Raw genomic sequence first — 18,371 nt, forward strand, 5'->3', positions numbered from 1 at the left:
CCTATTGTGAAACTCACCACCGCAAAGAATGCGGATGGGTGTTTAGATTTTAAGAGGTGAAGGAAAGCGCGCGCGGGGAGTTTGAGTGTTTGGTTTCCTCTCGATAATAAACGCTAGTTAGACAAAATGTTGGGGGACCAAGGAATTTTGCACTGATACGATTTCCCACGTAGGACCTGGAGAGTTCTAGTTTCTGAAGGATCGTGACTTCTTGCTTTTTCTTTTTTCTCCTTTTTCTTGGACAACAACCATCCGTAACCGGAGGGCTGTTAACTTCTGTAAAATGGTAGCCGGGTATACAATGAAGGAAAGGCGCGGGAGGGAGGGAGACAAGAGGAAGAAAGAGGGAGCGGCGAGTTCTGAATCTTTTACAGGAGATGCTTTAATCTCCAAAATAATTTATTTAACTTGAAAAAGAGGTGGTTTTTTCGGGGTGGTGGTGAAATATAATACCTATAAAAAGAAATTTGGGGTTCAGGGTTGGGTGGGAGGGAGGGAGGGACTGAGATTATGCATGTCATGTCCTGAGAAGGCGCAGAAAGATTCCACGATTTGGTCTTCGGGGGGGGGGTGTTGCTTGTTTGTTTGTTTATTTATTTAATTATTTATGCGAGTATTTATGGTTTAATAATTTATATAACGCGTGTTGAAAGCATTTTTTTACCCTTCTTTCTTTCTCTTCGTATCATTGTTTGCAGAGCAAACGTCCTATGCATTCGAAACTGAGCACTAAAGAAAGAGAGAAAACTTAGAGCGGTAGTTTCCAGCGATTTGTTTCCTTTCCCGCCCGCCCGCCCCCCCCTTTTATTTTGTGAATGATGGATGTGATTTTTGCACACTGGACTGCCTGTTTTTTCACCGAACACACACACAGGGAGATACACACAAAACGCACACACATACACCCCAACACACCGAGTCCTTGTCACGTTACTTGTATTTAGATCTTAACGCAAAAGCAAGCAAACAAACAGCAACAACAAAAAATAAATGAGGAAGATGTTTGTAAATATTTTCTTTAATACACAGGGGGAGGGGGGCAAAATGGCTACGAATTTCAACCACGTGTCACTGAATTATCTACCTGTCCATGTATGTTTGCTGAGCATTCTCCTTGGTTGGATCTTCTTGATGTTTTCTTAAGAAAAAAAAATTATATATATATATATATATATTCTTTTAATTTCCATCAGAAATATTTCTGTACGCCAAACTCTTCAACAGGGAGATCTGTCCCAGCACACCTACAAATAAAACAAACCTGAAAAAAACAGAAAAGTATTATTATTAATAATTATTACTTATTTTTATTATGAGGTTTCTCCCCCTCCCTTTTTTTCTTTTCTTTTCCTGAAACACGGCTGCTAAAAAAATAAATAAACTAAACTAAAATCAAGGCATCAAGCCTTTAGACAAAAACCAAGACAGAAGAGAGTCTACCAAAAAATTTTAACAAATCGAGAGTTGTATTTTTCTGCTAAATTCAGAAATCCTTACTATAAGATAGGTCTTATGTGGAAATGGATACTCTGAATAAAATGAACTATATATTAGCTGCGTGTGTTTCTTGACCTTTGTTCGGTATAAGTGCAGAAAATTGAAGACCAAGTTTGAACGGAGCACGGGGGTGGGACGGGACTTCAAAAGTTATTTTTTTTAAACAGTTTGCTCCTCTGAAAAATATTTGTGAGCGAACCTAGCCAGAGTAGCTTCCGGTTTATATGTGCACATATATGTGTACTTAATGATGTAGGAAAAATAATGTTTATTTTCTATTTTCGGTTAATAAATACCATACACGGATCTCTTCCGTGTATTCTGAGTGGAGTTGACCGTTGGCCACCGACTTCTTCCAAGTCACCAAATTGACCCCGATCCAGCTAAAGTCCTTCGTGACGACAGCCCGATCCTAAGGCATCTTGACTCGGAAGTAAGCCCCATTTAGTTCACTGGAACTTACTCGCAGGTCAGTAAACGCAGGGCTGCCGTCTAAGGCTGAGCGGCGTTGAAGTCAATGGCATTTACTTCTGAGAAAACTTTCTGTAGTTTCGGGCTGCATGTCGCGAATAATTTCAGCTGGTTGTAGTTAACTAAACTACAATATGGACAATCCTTTTCACGGTAGACCCACCGAAATTAAATGTAGCCATGCTCATTAATTTCGTTGGGTCTTCTCTGAGTAGGGACACAACCCCCGCTGTTCAGTGAGTATGGTATTTGACTGTATGTGTGCCAGACCTGGGGGGGAGGGGCGGTTAGTTTCTTTAAAGCTCAGATCTTGCCCTGCCCGTGATTATTTCTCTTTTATCCAGACCCGTGTCTTTTGGGCCGTAAACCTGTGAATCCAGACGCCAGGCTGGTAAACATATGACAACTTCCAAAAGCTGTGATTTCTTTTTCTTTTTTTCAGCAACTCTTGGAGAAGGTGGGAAAGGGTACAAAAGGGTAAATAAAGGTTTGGGTTCGCTCCTACACACAAAAAAGTAGCATTCTTCCACCGAGAACAGATTTGTTTCTTTTGTTATGAACTCGAAATGTCATCTGATTTTTTTAAAAATGCATTTGTAAAAAAAAAACCAAAAAACAAAAAACAAACAAAAATATTTTATACGTGAGTTCTATCGGATATCATTTTTGGAGAATCAGGAATGACCAAATAAAATGAATATCAAGTCGTGTTTTATTTTTCATTATCTACCCTCGAAGAGAAATGTTGCGGCCCAGCGCATTGGGCCTTTCAAAATACCAGAAACGTGGTACGTGTTGCTTGAAAGAGACCAACTTAAGGTTAATATAGAGCTTTTATTTCCTTTTTTTTCTTTTTAAAAAAGGAGTGTTGAACACAACACCTTTCGACTGCGAATGATGATAATAGCAACAGAAATAACAACAGCAAACATTTGTGCTTTGCAAAGTTTTCAGCTTTAATATCGATGGGAAACTGAACAACACAGCAATGAATCGTTTTGTATGTAACAGTTTAAAACATTTAGTAACAGTACAGTTGGACTATGGGATTTTAATATGCAGACTTCAAGGAAGCAAAGAGCCGGGAAGGGGCAGGGGGTGGCGATGCGGGTTGATCCACTCATTGGACATATTCTAGCTAAATTTAAACAGATTTCAGATCAATCATGGTTACTGGAAAGTCAGCCCCAGTGTCTTCAATTGGGCTTACTCATAAGCATGTTTCCTACTGCCACCTTATACCTGTAGATCCCTTTATTTCCCTTAAACCACGTGCTCGGATTTTATCCCATTGACACCAACTGGACTTCCAAGTGCATCGCTTGGGACGGATTGAGTTCTTGATATTTCTTTTAACGGACCCTGGGGTTAAAAACAAAGCATGTTCTGAGCACAAAGTGAGTTGTTTTCAGTGGAAGTTACATCCGAAAAACGCCTCCTAATATTTTCCGGTAGTATTTTTAAGGCTGCCGTCCTATGCACACTTCCGTGGGAGTAAGCCGGATTGAACGCAGCAGGACTTGCTTCTGAGGAGATAGGCCTACGGTTAGGACGGCGCTGTAAGTCCCATTTCACTTAATGAAACTTGCTTCCCGAGAAAACACGTACCGGATCGCGCCTTAAGGCTACAATCCCTAAACATAGGACTAGGAAACGAACTTCCTTTTGAGAAAATATGATTAGGACTGATGTCAAAGCTTAGCCTTCAAGCCTGACCCCACTTACTTGGAGCAAGCCCCATTGGATTAAATAGGATTTACTTCTGAGGAGGCATGTTCAGGATTGCTCAGCACGTCATTGAAATGGTTTTTTTAAAAAAAAAATGTATGTGTTGGAGGGAGGGCAGAAATGAGCATTTGCAAGGCTGATTGCGTTCAGTTGCCCTGAACATGTTGTTTAAGGCAAAAGTTACCCTGCTCCCCGAAACAATCTCTCGGTTTTTAAACTAATTCACACGAACGCGCGCGCACTCCCAGCCTTGCCGTTTCTCCCTCGCCTAACTCAGACATGTGGAATTTCTACTTAACACTTGTTCTGAAATTGCTTTCAACTCAAATTAGACCGTCATCAATGAATAATAGACAGAGGCAACTAAGGGCTCGTATTGATCCCTTCCTACCCCGCTGCTCTCTCCCCTCCCCTTGTGATATCAAACCTAATCCAGCGCCCTAGCTCAACAAGTCAAAGATTCCCTCACAAGGAGCAAGAAAGTTTCCTTCAGCCGAGGATTCCCCCCATCTCTGCCCTTCCCCAAAGTTAATTATTTTCTCTAATCGCAGCAAAAGGATACTTGCCGTTGCTCTTGTTCTCCTGACTGCCCCAGACGATTTTTGGTCCCTTTGGTTATTTAAATTTCAAGTTTCCCCTTCTCCCAATCCATTATTGGTTTTTGTTTTTGTTAGACCTGCTCTTTCTTTCCTCCCTTCCCCCCTTCCATTTTTTTAAAAATGTGGGGAATCCTAATTGATTAATATTATCCCGCCCCCCAATCATCAACAAACATCCCGCGACGCCTGGGAACCTGCTCCCACCTGCGAGACAAGCCTCTGCTGAGCGTTAATTGATGTGTGATTTAAAGGTTGATAAAATATTAGCGCTTTGCCACCGCCTAGGCCCGGACGCGGGCGAGTTTTGGGCGCTCAGCCAGAAGGGAGAGGCCGGAGCAGCTCCGCGGAGCCCAGCGCACGCGCGCGCACCCGCCCTCCTCCAGAATTGCTGCAAACACAATTACACAGCCGCCCTCTGCATAATTCATGGGCTGAGATTTGGAAAATTAATAAAATGAATTATAACAAGAGGCTAATTAAAAACTTTAGTAATTGTTGTCGAGACGGCTTGATGGGAGGCGTGTTGCACAAGGCCCTTTGCCTCTCCACAAAATCTCCTCCTCCTTCTTGGAAGCAGCCTTGGTTAGCGAACCGTGTTTCGAGGCTGACACGAGACTATCCGTGGTCGTGATGAATGTACATATTTGGCTCCTTCTGGAATAAAGGGCTGTATTCGAGTTTCTGATAAATCCTAAGCAGAATCTAGGAGCTCCCGGTTTGCGCACTTCCTCGGTCTTCCAACGTGGCCTTTCTTTCTCTGTCTTCTTTTCTTATGCCACATCCACGCCCCTACCGACCATTCTGCATGGCCTGAAGTAGGCTGTTGCCTCTTCCTCCCTGGGTGCTCGCCGAGCCGTAGGCTAAGGAGGCTTCCTCTTTGGAAGAGGCGCAAAGGACATCAAGGAAAGGCTCTGGCGCCCGCATAGCCAACGCTGCGCAAAGCACCCCGACGTAGATCAGTTGCATCAACGCAGAGATCAGCACCCTTGACATTGGGACAGCGGGGGGGGGGAGAGTAAATGGGTTGGTGGAAAATGAGACTCATCTTTAAAAAAAGCAAAAACAAAAACCGGCGAGGTTAATGAGTTTTCATCAAAGGAGATCTAGTAGGTCTACGCCAACCAGACGCCTTGGATTCCACCCCCCCCCCCGCCCGCCCATCAGCAGGCAGGCTTAATTTCATTCTCTTTCCGGCTCATTCACTCTGCATACAAACACAGAGAGTTGCCCTCTCCAAGCACAGTTCAGGCTTTGGAATCCAAACAGAGAAACAGTTAATGGAGACAGATCGACCTACCTACCTACCCACCTACACAGGGGGGAGGCGCTTCTCGGACTGCTTGAAAGCGGCTCTGATAAAAATAACAACAAGCCTACGACCCCTCTTTTGCGTTTGTCGAGATAAGCATGAAAAACCAACCGACCAAAAAATCCAGCAACGACCTAGACTTCAGCCTTGATCTAATACTCCTCTGAGTTTCCCTTCCGCTTCTTGTTGTTGTTTTGTAGACGGGCAGGTCAAGCTACCTAGAAAGCATTTCGTTGCCTCTTTCCCTTGAAGCTTGCCAAAGTCACCCGCCAGGCTTCCGAAGATGGACGCTAGGGGAACAGGCCCTCTGAAGCAGATTTTCTCACGGGGGTGGCGTGGAAGAAAGGGAGGGAGGGAGCCATAATCCATGCATTTCCTGGCACCCCGAGACTTAATAGCCTCCTGCTGTCCATTGTGTCAATATGCCTTTATTGACATTTACAGGGCTTGGGGGCGGGGGCGGGTTCCACTCTGCTGGAGAGCTCCGAAGGACCGAGTTTGTCCGAAATGAAACCTACATACCGCTAAGCAAAATAAGGACGACCCATTGTGGTGCGTGTTTATCTAGGGGGGCTGCGTGCCAAAGTAAGGGGGGCGGGAATAGAGAAGCAACTTGTGAGTGTAATGATTCAGAACAGGGACAAGGACTGCAGTTCCCATCAGCCATCATGGCTAATCGCCAGGGATGATGGGAGTTTTAGTCTAATAATATAAAGAGGGTGCAGATTCCCTACCCAGAAAGAAATGTTTCCATGGGACCAATACATAAGGAGATGAGAAAATAGTCCTATTCCTGTTTACTCAGAAGTAAGCCCCAATGTTTTCAGTGGACCTTACTCCCTGGTAAGTGTTGCTTAAGATTACAATCCATTATTAGTTATAATACCTTGGGTGTCAACCTATGAATGCCCCTGTTCTAAAAGGGGAGGGGAGGTGGGGTAGGAATAACACCCTCTGACAGGAGAGAGCTCTCCTTTCTGAACCCCACAACATGTGGCCACGACTTGGGCTTATTAGTTGGTGGCCAAAGGAATTGCACTCTGCACATGCCCCAGTGAACGCTAGCACTGAGTCACATATCCCTGATACTACCTTTGAATCAAAAAGAGGTTATCGTGAACCCTGGCACAAATTGAGCCAGGGTGAGTTTGTTAGTCTGGGGAGTGAAACATCCCAAATGAATCCATCTACACATCTCTCTATTTAGGCTTAAGCTTCCTGGTCCAAAGGTTCCCCCCAACCCTTTCTTCCGTAATGGGCTCAATCAAGCAGAAGCAGTTTAGTGATCACAAAATGGGCATGGGGAAAACAGTTCACTCCTATACAGGTCTACTAAAAATATATACCCCATTGGAGTTCAAGTCAATGTGTACAGGATGGATCGCAGCCTGAGTTTCTCTGTTAAACACTTCCCTCTCCTTCTAGTTGTGCTTACTGTTTTCCAATTTAAGCCAATGAGACATAAAAGTGCTTCACTTTGATCAAATTGGGGCCCAATAATCATAAACTACCACTGAAAGGTAGGTTTGCAAACAAGCCAGTTTGTTCAGATTCTGTTGTGTAAATCAAATGCACACAATAACACAGTAGGCCACACTTGGCGACATCCATATGTTTTGGGCCACAACTCCTGTCAGCCCCAGAAAGCATGGCTTATACAACCCAAGAAATAGCTTTAGAATTGAAGAATCTGATTCATGTTCTCCAAGGCAGGGAATGCCAATCTGTGGCCCTCCAGATGTTGTTGGACTCCCAACTCCCTATCTGCCTCATCCACTATGTTTATTCATCATGAATGTGTGGGGATACGGTATTTACAATGCAGTCAAACCAACAATGCATGTTTGCTAGATAGGCACATGATAGGAGCTGAAGCTCAGAGTCCTATAAGTTTCCTAGAGAGGACTCTGAGAGACACTCCCACAATGCCCTGTTAGGAGGAGGGACTATGCATACATAAAATCTCCTCACCAGGCTGAGCACTTCCTCTCTTTGCTCTTTGAACTTCATTTCAGCATTGCAGAACATTCACATGTCTGAGCTCCATTGCTCAGACTCCATTTGAAACTAGACTAAAAAATGTCTTTGTAGCCTGATTACCATTTTAAGCCTGCATGAATAAAGCTGCTGTATCTGTTACTCTTCAACAAGTAGTCTGAGTGAGTAAATGCTATTTTTGCTTTTTGTGTGGTTATCATTTTAATGTGAGAAAAGGGGAAATACCAGGAGAATTCAGTCTGCATTAAAGCATCGTAGATTACTTAAACGAAAAGGCTATAACTAGCCTATCAAAGCTTCCTTATTTTAAGCTGCAAAGGGTTGTACTCTGCTGAACTCACAAACATGAGGAAGGAAGGATAATATCTAATAAATAGATTCTCTCCTAATTTCTATACACATCCTGACATAATACAGTTCTACAACCATCTGAACCAATCCTTATAAGTAGAAGCAAAACAGTATTCTTATAAGTAAATATACTTATTTACGCACTCAGTTTCACAGTAGCAGTCTTGAGGCAGGCTTACAATGTAGTTGCAGACATCTATTGTAGTTTATATTAAAATGGAGTCTGAACTGTGGCTACTTGTAGCTGAGCCATGAGAGAGCTTGAATATCAGGAAGCAAAGAAAAAGGGCAAAAGAGGGCAGGGAGCAGCTAATATAGACTGGCCCTGTTTACCTGTCTGAACACCGTGGGCGTGGCTCTCACAGGGAGGATTTCCTGTAGACCCGGTGAGATCCAACTTCCTCTCTGTGTGCCTTTCTAGCAAACACAGTATTGTTGGTTTGGCTGCATTGTAAGCACCTCACAAATTATGTATGTAGGGTTTGTGGTGGGAAGCCAGTATAGGGTATGCAAGGATGGGTAAACAAATGAACAAACACAGCACTTTTCATTGAAGCTAGATCCCATACCCAGCCATGAGTTAGCCATAAAGGTCCATCAATCAAGTGATGAGGGATTGAGTGAAATCAGGTGTGTACCAGCATGCAGTTTGTGGACCTTTAAGGGCTGAACCACACATTCATGCTCATGGCTTTATGAGGAACCTGTGACTTTCCATAGGTGATAGGACTCTTGTGACCCACAGCCAGCATGGCCAATGATTAAAGATGTTAGACTCTATCACCTGGAGGGCCATAGCTTCCACCATCTCTAATATAAAGACTGTAGCAAGTGAAGTTTTCCAGATGTTGATGAGCCATCACATGTGAAGACGCCCACAGATAAAGCTTTCATGTCATCCGAGGTGCAATGTTTTGCAAGTAAGCAGGGTCCACACATTCAGGCTTTGGCCCTGTATACATGAAGGAGCATCTCCACCCCCATCGTTCAGCCCGGACACTGAGGTCCTGCTCTGAGGGCCTTCTGGTGGTTCCCTCACTGTGAGAAGAGAGGTTACAGGGAACCAGGCAGAGGGCTTTCTCCGTAGTGGCGCCCGCCCTGTGGAACACCCTCCCATCAGATGTCAAGGAGATAAACAACTATCTGACTTTTAGAAGACATCTGAAGTCAATTCTGCTTAGGGAAGTTTTTAGTGTTTGATGTTTTATTGTGTTTTTAATATTCTGTTAGGAGCCGCCCAGAGTGCCTGGGGAAACCCAGTCTGATGGGCGACATAGACATATTAGTGTTGGTGTTGTTGTTCCTCAAATTTTGAGCAATGAAGATGAGTGAATAGAGAGGGTAGATGAAAATGCCAACAAAAAAACAAAACAAAAAACCCAAACAAACCCAGACTAATCATCTTATGATAGGGGAAGGGGTAGAGGATAAGGGAGAGAAATTCCTTGTTGTAAAAGTAAGCACTTGAATGAAGGGAGATTTAAAAAGAAGTTCAAGCTCTTCTTTGTGATTTGGCATGTTCTTTCAAATTGACCTCACGTAGTCAGGAAAATATATCTGAGCAAAAGCAATTGAGGTTCCATCCATCACTAGGATCCTGTTCTTAAGGGACTCCAAAGCAGTGGTGTAACTGGATGAGGTATTCCTATTTGAAACCAGGGGGAAAACAGGGCATGTTGCTCCGAGGCTTAGTTAGGGCAGCAGGCCACAAACTAGCCTAACACAGTACACCACATTCAGCCACTGAATATACCACAAAACAATGGAGAGCAATGCATTTCTAGGGAGAGGTGGGGCTTTATCCCCCCAATGTTAGGTGTCAAAAATAGCCTAGTCCTTTTTCTGGGCACCTGTGACAGATTGTTTTTGCACTTCATTCTTGGATGCTTCCTGTTTTGAGTGTTTTTCTTTTAGGTTTCAAGAGAGAGGGGGGCATTGGATAAGCTATTTATTGGGTGGGGGCTCTGGTGTTGTGGTGAGGCAAAAGTTGTTGATGATGATGATGGAGGATGGAGACAGTGAAAAGGGGCAGGAAGAGCCTGAGATTTCAGAAACTGTCCCATGCAAGGTTCCCTAGCGTGTTGCCCCCCCCACTTTAATCAGGCAATTTCCTCTGGGGAGGGATGGTGTGGTGGAACTGGGAGTCTGCTCCGAAATCAAACATTACTCCGAATTTAGCAAGGCAAATTTTATGGGGAAGCTAATTATTCCCCCCCCTCATCCATCCATTCATCCCAGCCTAACATCTGTAAACTTGTGTACACGCCCCCCTCCCCGCCCCAGCAGAACAGAACACAGCCAAGCGTCGACAGCATCCAGCCGCTGTTAACTTCTTCTTTCCTTGCAGGCTTGCACAAGACCCTTCCTGCGTCTCTCTCCCTCTCTCCCCCCTTTCTTCTTCTTTCGTTCTCCTCGCCGAAGTGTGTTGACAATAAACATTTAATGAAGGCAGAGACGCGGATGTCTCCAGACAGTGTCAGAATACTTTAAACAGACCATTAGCATGGAGTTTCCTGACTTCAAACACGGCGCGCGCCAGACCCTAACATTATAAAAATACGAAGTATGAAACAAATAACCTGTTTATACAGATAGTTGCAGCTGTTTGCGCCGCTCCTGACATCCTCCTGGCGACCCCCACCCGCCGCCCCCGGATCCAATCCTTCCTGCTGTATTTAGCAACAGAAACTTAACTCATTTCAGATTACTCGTGGTTAACGGAGAGAGGGAGAGAGAGAGAGGGAGGAAGGGAAAAATGTTAAATACAGTTAATGCAATATTAATCGCCCTTTGGTGATATAAAAAGCAATATTTTCAGGCGGCTATTGAGCTTTTCCGAGAGGCGAGAGCCGGGGAAAACAGTCACGCGCAGTGGAAGAGGGCAGAGAGGGAGAGAAGCAAAGAGGTCGGTATTTATGGCTTTTGTTTGCTTTTTTGGCTGCCGAAGAAAGCAGGGAGGACCCCCCAAAGGGGAGGCGGGAGGGCGTTTAGGGGGGGTGAAGCGGGAGAGGCACGTTTAGCGAGTGGCTCGGAGATCTACGGCTGGGAGCAGCAGCTGGGGCGGCTTTCGGTGGGGCTCGGCAGCAGCCCGTCCTTTGGAGCAAATCCGAATAACTAATAATGATTTATGTTAATTCCACGCGGGCAGCGGCTGGAGAAAGAGGGGAGCGGGTTGGTGGGGGTAGGGGGGTGGTAAAGCCAAGGCAAGCTAGCTTGGGAACTAGCTCGGTCAGGACAAGCCAGCGGTGACTTCCAAGAGAATGCGGATTGAATCCGGGGCGAGTTGGCGGGGCGCCTGTTTCACTCCGCTTGCTGATTCCCTAAAAATGATGCCCTCTCCAAGGAATCAAGGAGGCTTACGGACTTCGGTGGGCAGATTGGCTGGAGGTGGAAGATTTGGGCCAGCCTTGCAGCGACGGTGTTCGTTTTTTGTTTTTGTTTAGCCTGCTTTGAGAAAAATGGCACACGATAACAACGGTTTATTTTATTGCTTATTTTTTCCTCTAAAAACCAGGTTTTTCGTTTGTTTGTTTTTTAAAAAACAACCACCAACCGATTACCAGCAAATTCCTCTTGAAGGGAGTTCTGTCGGTTTGCCTTCCAGGGAAGTTTGCTGAAAGGGGAGGCAGCTCGGATCCCAGAGAGCTGGGAGATAAATCGGAGCTGTCTGGACACCAGCAGACCTATAGTTTGACTGAACTTTCCTCTCCAAGGAAGCAAAAAGCAAAAAGCAAAGGATTGGAAGTATGATTCTCTGAAATCAAGAGAAGGATAGCAAGGAAGGATGGGGGGCGGGGCACGGCTTGTGCCAGCAACGTCATTGGGGAGATCCCAGCCGAAATCCCAATCCGGTTTGAAGCGCCCTTGATGCCGAAGGAAGCGGCATCCCATCTTTACAAGACATTCTCTTGCAAACTCATTTAGGAAACCAAATAGCTCAGACTCCTAATCTCAGGGTCGCGGGTTCGAGCCCCACGTTGGGCAAACAGATTCATGCATTGCGTGGTTCCTTCCAACTCTATGATTCGATAGAAACTTGATTCCAATGCTTTCCTCCTGGGGCTTATGTCTGCCAGTGGGGCTTAAGGCTGACATTCTACACACGCTTCTCTGCGAGCAAGTCCGACTCCCACCGGGACTTACTTCGGAGTAGACGTTCGTAGGGTTCGTTGACCTGGGCTTTAAATAAACCATTACAAAGTACCCCATTCATAAGTGTAAGCAAATAATTTCGTCGAGGCAAACAACAATAACAGCCCTGCAAGGTCAGAGAGCCGGTTGATTCATCGCCATAGTCTTCCCAACATGTGAAGTCCTTAGGTACCTGTGGAAAGCTGTTGAGCAGAGGGAGGGAGGGCCTGGATCACTGGTGGAGCATCTGCTTGGCAGGCAAGATGCCCTAGGTTTCAAGCAGGGCTAGAAATGTCCTCAGTCCTGGAGACCCTGAAACCCTGCTGCCAGTCAGAGTAGACAGAACTGAACTAGATGGAGAAAGTGGGTCTGACTCGGTTGCAAGGCGGGTTTTTTTTAAATCTTCCAATCTAAGAATATGAAAAGCACAAGCTCTGCTGTGCTACACACACACACACACACACACACACACACACACACACACACACACACTCCATCTGCCCCACTTCTGGTCCTCCAAGAATTCGGATCCCCCCCTGGTTGCAAATAAATCACCATTCTTTGTCCTTCGCTCCACAAACAACCCGAATACGTGGTTACTTTCTGCCTGAAAAGGCCCTTAGGGTTTTGATCGTGTTCAGTAGCAGAAACTTTCTGGCTGATAGAAACTTTTTTCCCCTGTACCTGTAATGAATAACAGCATGGCAGGCAGAAATTCTGCAGCCGAACATTTTCCAGCCATGAAGATACAAGATTTGGGTGTGGATGGGTGTGAAGGGAATTTCTGACTTTCTTTAAAAAAATGTATTTTTGCCTGTTATACAAGTTTTAACGGCGCAGGAACCCTTCTGACGTGGTGGCGATAACAAGAGAAATAGCAAATTCCTGTTCTTGTGTGAATAAGCAGAAGTGGATTTTTGGTTATTAGAATAATATTGGGGGAGAAAGTACAAGAGAGAGAGTGCCTGACGTTAATTATGCCTTCGGAAAGCCCGATGCTCCCAGAAGGAAGTGGCTTCGCTGTTTTGAAAGGGAAAGGTCTCCCAGGCTGCTGGCAATTGACTTTATTCTCTTCACCTATAGGCAGGAAGCCTCCCCGCACCCCCAGCCCCTTAAGGCAGAACCGTACCAAAATAAACCAACATCAAAAAGCTGGTTATTAACATGAGTTCCCGGAAATCAGAAGACGAAGTCACGTGGAAAGGCTAGCGTGTCTTAACCCTTCCTCTTCCTGTCTCTCTCTCCCCCTCTCTCTCTCTCCCTCCCTCTCCCCCCCCCCCACCAAACAGCCGGAACAAAGTTCAGCATTGCTGGGAACAGTTATAGCTCGGAGACGCGATAAATCCATCGGTGCTGCTGTCAAACGCCGAAATGGGTATTTAAAATAAACCTTGTACCGAGGCTGCGTCGGCCTTGGGAATTCGGCCTGCTTATTATTTCTTATCGCCAAGTGACGGGACCACGAGTCTTACCCCCAGTTCAGAGGTTTCTCAACTTCCCCTGGTTAACTTTAACAGAACAATCCTACTTAACGCCATCTGCCAGGGATTCTTTAGTTGTGATTCCTGCATTAGGATGATGTCTCTGGGATGCTTCCCTGTGCATTTTTTAAGAGAACAGAACCCACAGATTCTCCCCCCAATAAATAAATAAATAAATGCCTATTGGAAAAGGTCAGGATGGTCCCGGATACTCTTGGAAGCAGGACATAGAATTTGACCCCTGATCCCTTATAGCTTCTGGTCCAGAAGCACAGTCAAACTTTCACAACAGACTTGGGGCGAATGAAAGTCAATGGGATAAGCTTGACCGAAAGAGGCTTTAGGAAGATTCAGAAGTTTATGTCTTGGGGAAAATGTGTGGGTGCATTAAGATGTCAGCAAACTCCTAGAACGATTAACAGTGCCTGTGAACATTCATGCAGGTATAGAAAGCTGCCAACATGTGTACATGCTCGTCAAAGGGACGTCAGCCAATGTGGAAAAGAACATCTTACTCAAACATACTAGCTATATATCGTATAAAGGAAACCCAGGACAGTTTTCTGCTGCGCGGGTGTATTTGTCAGGCGTTTTATATACACAGTGTTTTGGGTTTTTTTTGTATGGATTATGATCATATTTTGATTTGCCGGCCTACTTAACGAAACAGAAATGTGAACTGATACGCAGTTGTAAATGGCTCTTTAGGAAGTCCGTGAGAAAAGAACAGGCCAATGTATCTGAAACTTTTGATCTCGAGTTTAGAACCTTTGCCTGCAGAAAAGTCGCCTATAAGGATGCGTGTCTTGTTAGGCTATTTAGAAATGCAGTGCAACATCTGTACATGAAGTGACATGACTTAATCTGAGTCAGGTTGGCGTCAGTGGCTTCCTCTACTAGCTTGAAGCATGCCTACTTGGCCTTAAGGAAAACGACTTAACTGGGACTTGTAGGCAAGGGGGCATGACTGTCTTTCTCTTTATCCATGCATGCAATCCTGACTATATATTTACCAAGCATCATATATACCATCAAATACACACACGCACACATTCACTCACCATGTACACACAACTAGCTGTCTCCCTGCCTACATACCTGTCTATCTCCGGTTTTATTTATCTTGATTTCAGGAGGGGCTAAAACGAGCCCCTTCTGCTGTGTGTTTCTTTCTCAGATCAAACGTTTCAGGTAGAATCATTTGATAGTCTTCTCCTGCCTCCCACCTCCCGTCCCCTGGCACAGTCTCCTTTCCCCCCACCCCACCCCGCCTCTTTAGATATCAATGCAACTACCCAATGATGGACGTTTATATAGCACGTATATACGAAATCGTCTTCAAAGATGCACCTTGGATATATACATATGCACATATAGGAGAGGCCAGCCCTTATGCCTATATTTACACACGGACACACATGCACACAGGCCCCCCCCCCGTTTGTGAAACCTTGGTGGCTCTTTGTTGCCTGAGCTGATTAGTTGGTTGCACTTGAGCTTCAGCACCAAGAACAGCTCCCTCAGAACGGGAGGGTGATGCATTATTGAAAGCCTGTATCCAACCGCTCTGGGGTGCAGCCTTTCTGCGCTGGGCTGGAGATGAAGTCTGACTGTCTGACTGCACAGAAGCCTCTAATATGTTAATGGCCGTAGGGGATGCCTAAGGTAGCGTCTCAAGCTGCCGCGCACACCATATGTCAGGCCGTTAGCCACATGGATCTATTAATCAAAGGGAGAGGGAGAAGGGGAGGAGGGAGGGAGAAGAGGAGTTTCATACCCCCAACCCTATTTGACTACATATTTTCCCTTATCCTTTCCCTCCTCACCTTTCAAATAAGAAAAGTACAAAAAAACCAAAAACCTACCACTAGCAGAAAGACAAAGAAACCTTGATGTTTCCATGTAACCCAAATAGAGCGTTTATATCTAGAGAGAAAAGGAGATCAGTTTCCTTCTGTAGGGCTGCTGCAGATCTGATTGGAAGGAGGGAAATCTGCACCTGCCCATGGGGTGGGGTGGGGTGAATAATTAATATCTATCTATCTATCTATCTATCTATCTATCCAGAAAGGAAGATTTATTTATTTTAAATCTGCATCGACAATAGGAACTATCGTTTTACTTGGTTGTTGTTGCTTGCTCTTTGATATCTGGCTGTGAAAACTATTCTGTTGAAGCAGCCGGCCGAACTTTCCCTTCAACTATATCAAAGGGCTGAATCCATAGTATTGTCCCTAGATTATTCCGGGAAGGTGGGGTGAGGGGAGTGGAGGAATTCTATAAGGATGCAATTCACATCCCAGCGAGGTGAATGGTACATCTCCAATCGATTTTCATGGTTGTTGATTGCACCCAAAGTTAGGATCCAAGCTTAGCAGGTGTAGCGTGATTATTGAAAGGAAAAAGTACTTATTAGGGAGCCTAAAGATAGCTCTCCTTAGATCTCCAAAACTGTACGTGTTATATATATAGAAAGCAACTCCTCTATGTAAGCGTAGGAAAAGAAAATCCTCTTGACGTGATCCAGCCAAAGTTAAGCATGTGAACTCTCCTCTTTTCAGTGGGAACTAATAGGGCTTGGATCGGACACTTTGTTCTAGGCAAGCAGCAAGGGGTTTGGGAGTACTAGAATGATGACCAAACCTTGGTGAGAGTTTGAAATCAGGGTCTAGGTAGATTTTTTTTTATCTCACAATATTTCATGCCTCGGTTCAGAGCAAGCCAGTGAAGCCATTCAATCGCTTGAGCACACCTTGTAAAGACCTTGGCTGCGTACACACCATGCATTAAAGCACACGAACCCCCATGTAAAAACTCTTGGGAACTGTAGTTTCTTAAGGGTGCTGGGAATGTAGCAGTGAACTACAGTTCCCAGGATTCTCAGGGGAAACCATGTGCTTTAAATGTATGCCATGTAAGCAGCTGGGTTTCGTCTTGGCAAGCACCTGAGCCCTGGAAATATATATAAAAACCATCCCACCTACCCACTGGATTAGTTCTCAAAGACTTGTGCATGTGACAGTGGACATCCTTGGGCTTGGGAAAGAAGGCAGGAATACACATCTAGAAATGTTCCAGCGGAAAATCCCCATGTGGAATGGGCAGCTAATGCTATCCCTCCCGTTTCAGTTTCTCTGATGATAGATTATTTCTGGTCCGTCGCATGATGAGTGCTCAGGTCTGCGGTGCCCATCTTTAAGCGTATGTTTCCTTTAATAAACATTTTATTCAACCCAGGCAAGTCTGCGGGGCTATCCGAGTATCCTCAAGCAATGGCTCCGATCAAGATGGAGATAAATATAAGACAAGATCCAATAAAAGACGGGGAGAGATGTAGCAATTTGCTCCTTCCAACCGACCCCCCCCCTCTAGGAAGGTACTTATCACTCCCTCCCTCTCTTCCCCTACCCCTTCTCAAATTCGGGTGCCCAACTCCAACCACCGTGTTTCTCCCACCCCCACCCCGCAGTTAAAAGGTAACCCCATATATCTGTCGCTTTAGGTTTCCAAAGACTCGTAACTTAATTCCTCCAGGCTATTCATCAGCCCAGTAATTAAACTAGCAAATGGATGTAAATAAAGTGAAATTGGTTTCATGACAGATGAGCCAAAGAGGCCTCTGACATGAAACAAAGCAGGACAATTATTATTTCGGCACCAGGCTATATGAGGGACTCCATCTGGATTTATTAGGTTCTGCAAGTTATTTGCTGGAAGCAGGCAAGACAGGAAGGCTCACTTTAATTTGGCAGGAGGACTCCCCCCCCCTCGCCCTCTCCCGTCGAATCCAACCTTTGCATCCTAAACAGGCTGCGGACAGAGAAATCTTAAAATTAACATAAGCAAATCTTTAGGGCAAGATCTGCTCTCAGATCCCCATAGCAGTTTAGTCGAAGTGTTTAGATTGGAAAAAGAAGAGAGAACCTGTACCTGATCCTAAGCGTATTTTCTTTGGCAGTAAACACTACTGCTTTAGATGGAGGTTTGCACCAAAGCAAATCCTACTGCTCTGGGTGAATTGGGCGAGTCGTGGTTCAAGTGAGCCGGCGCAGCCCTAAAGAACCAGCTAATTTAAAAGCAGCTAATCAGACTATGTTTGTCATTGGTGCAAAGTACTTGAGGGCCTTAACAAATGTATTGCATTCATCAGAGAGCCAGGGAATTTGCAGAAATGCGGGGTTAAAATCTTCAGAAAGTAGCCCACATGCCCACAGCTGCTTCCTAATATGATAGGAGGTGGAATGAGCCGCCCCCATATCACCAAAGCCAAGACAGCTGGAGGGTAATTTTTAGAATTTACTTTTTCCTATCACTGGTTATGATAAGAGTAGCAAAACAAAAGCTATCGCCCAGGATTTGAGAAAAGAAATGCTAAATTTATACCCGCAGAAAATAGGCTAAGATGTTTATCCGGTTTCAACATGGTTCAGATGTAATTGGAGGTATGAGGTCCATTTTGGGATTGATGTAATGCACGGAATAAATCTATATAAAAAAGGGACTCTCGCAGCAGGTGCACATTAGTCCCTTTACCCCTGAAAAGATTAGAAACGGGCTGCTTTATGCTTAAACGTACTCTCAATTATTTAAGCGCCCCTCCGTGATTAGCAAGTAAAAGTAACGCTCTCCAAGAAAACGAAGCAAAAAAAAAAAAAAAAACCCCACAAAAAACCCCAGCGTTCCTCTCGAAACTCACGCCGACCTTCAGCACGCTGGTTAGCTCCCCGCCAGCTAACAACTCTTCCAACCGAGGGAACTCTCTTCGTAACATAACATACACCTGCCTATAAGGGGCGCGGCGCGCGG

At 45.0% G+C, this 18,371-nt stretch overlaps 1 long non-coding RNA gene across 2 annotated transcripts in view; it reads right to left on the reverse strand.

Annotated features, from left to right (window-relative positions):
- Nucleotides 1–1,124: 1,124 nt before the first annotated feature.
- The window catches only part of LOC148685853 (uncharacterized), a 208,790-nt gene continuing 191,543 nt past the window's right edge, over nt 1,125–18,371 (reverse strand). For both annotated transcript variants that reach the window (XR_015949835.1, XR_015949836.1), the window contains exon 3: nt 1,125–1,261. This is a non-coding gene — a long non-coding RNA (uncharacterized LOC148685853). The remainder of the gene's footprint in view (nt 1,262–18,371) is intronic.

Source organism: Zootoca vivipara, chromosome 4, assembly GCF_965207765.1.
Source record: "Zootoca vivipara chromosome 4, rZooViv2.hap1.1, whole genome shotgun sequence".
Taxonomy (NCBI): domain Eukaryota; kingdom Metazoa; phylum Chordata; class Lepidosauria; order Squamata; family Lacertidae; genus Zootoca; species Zootoca vivipara.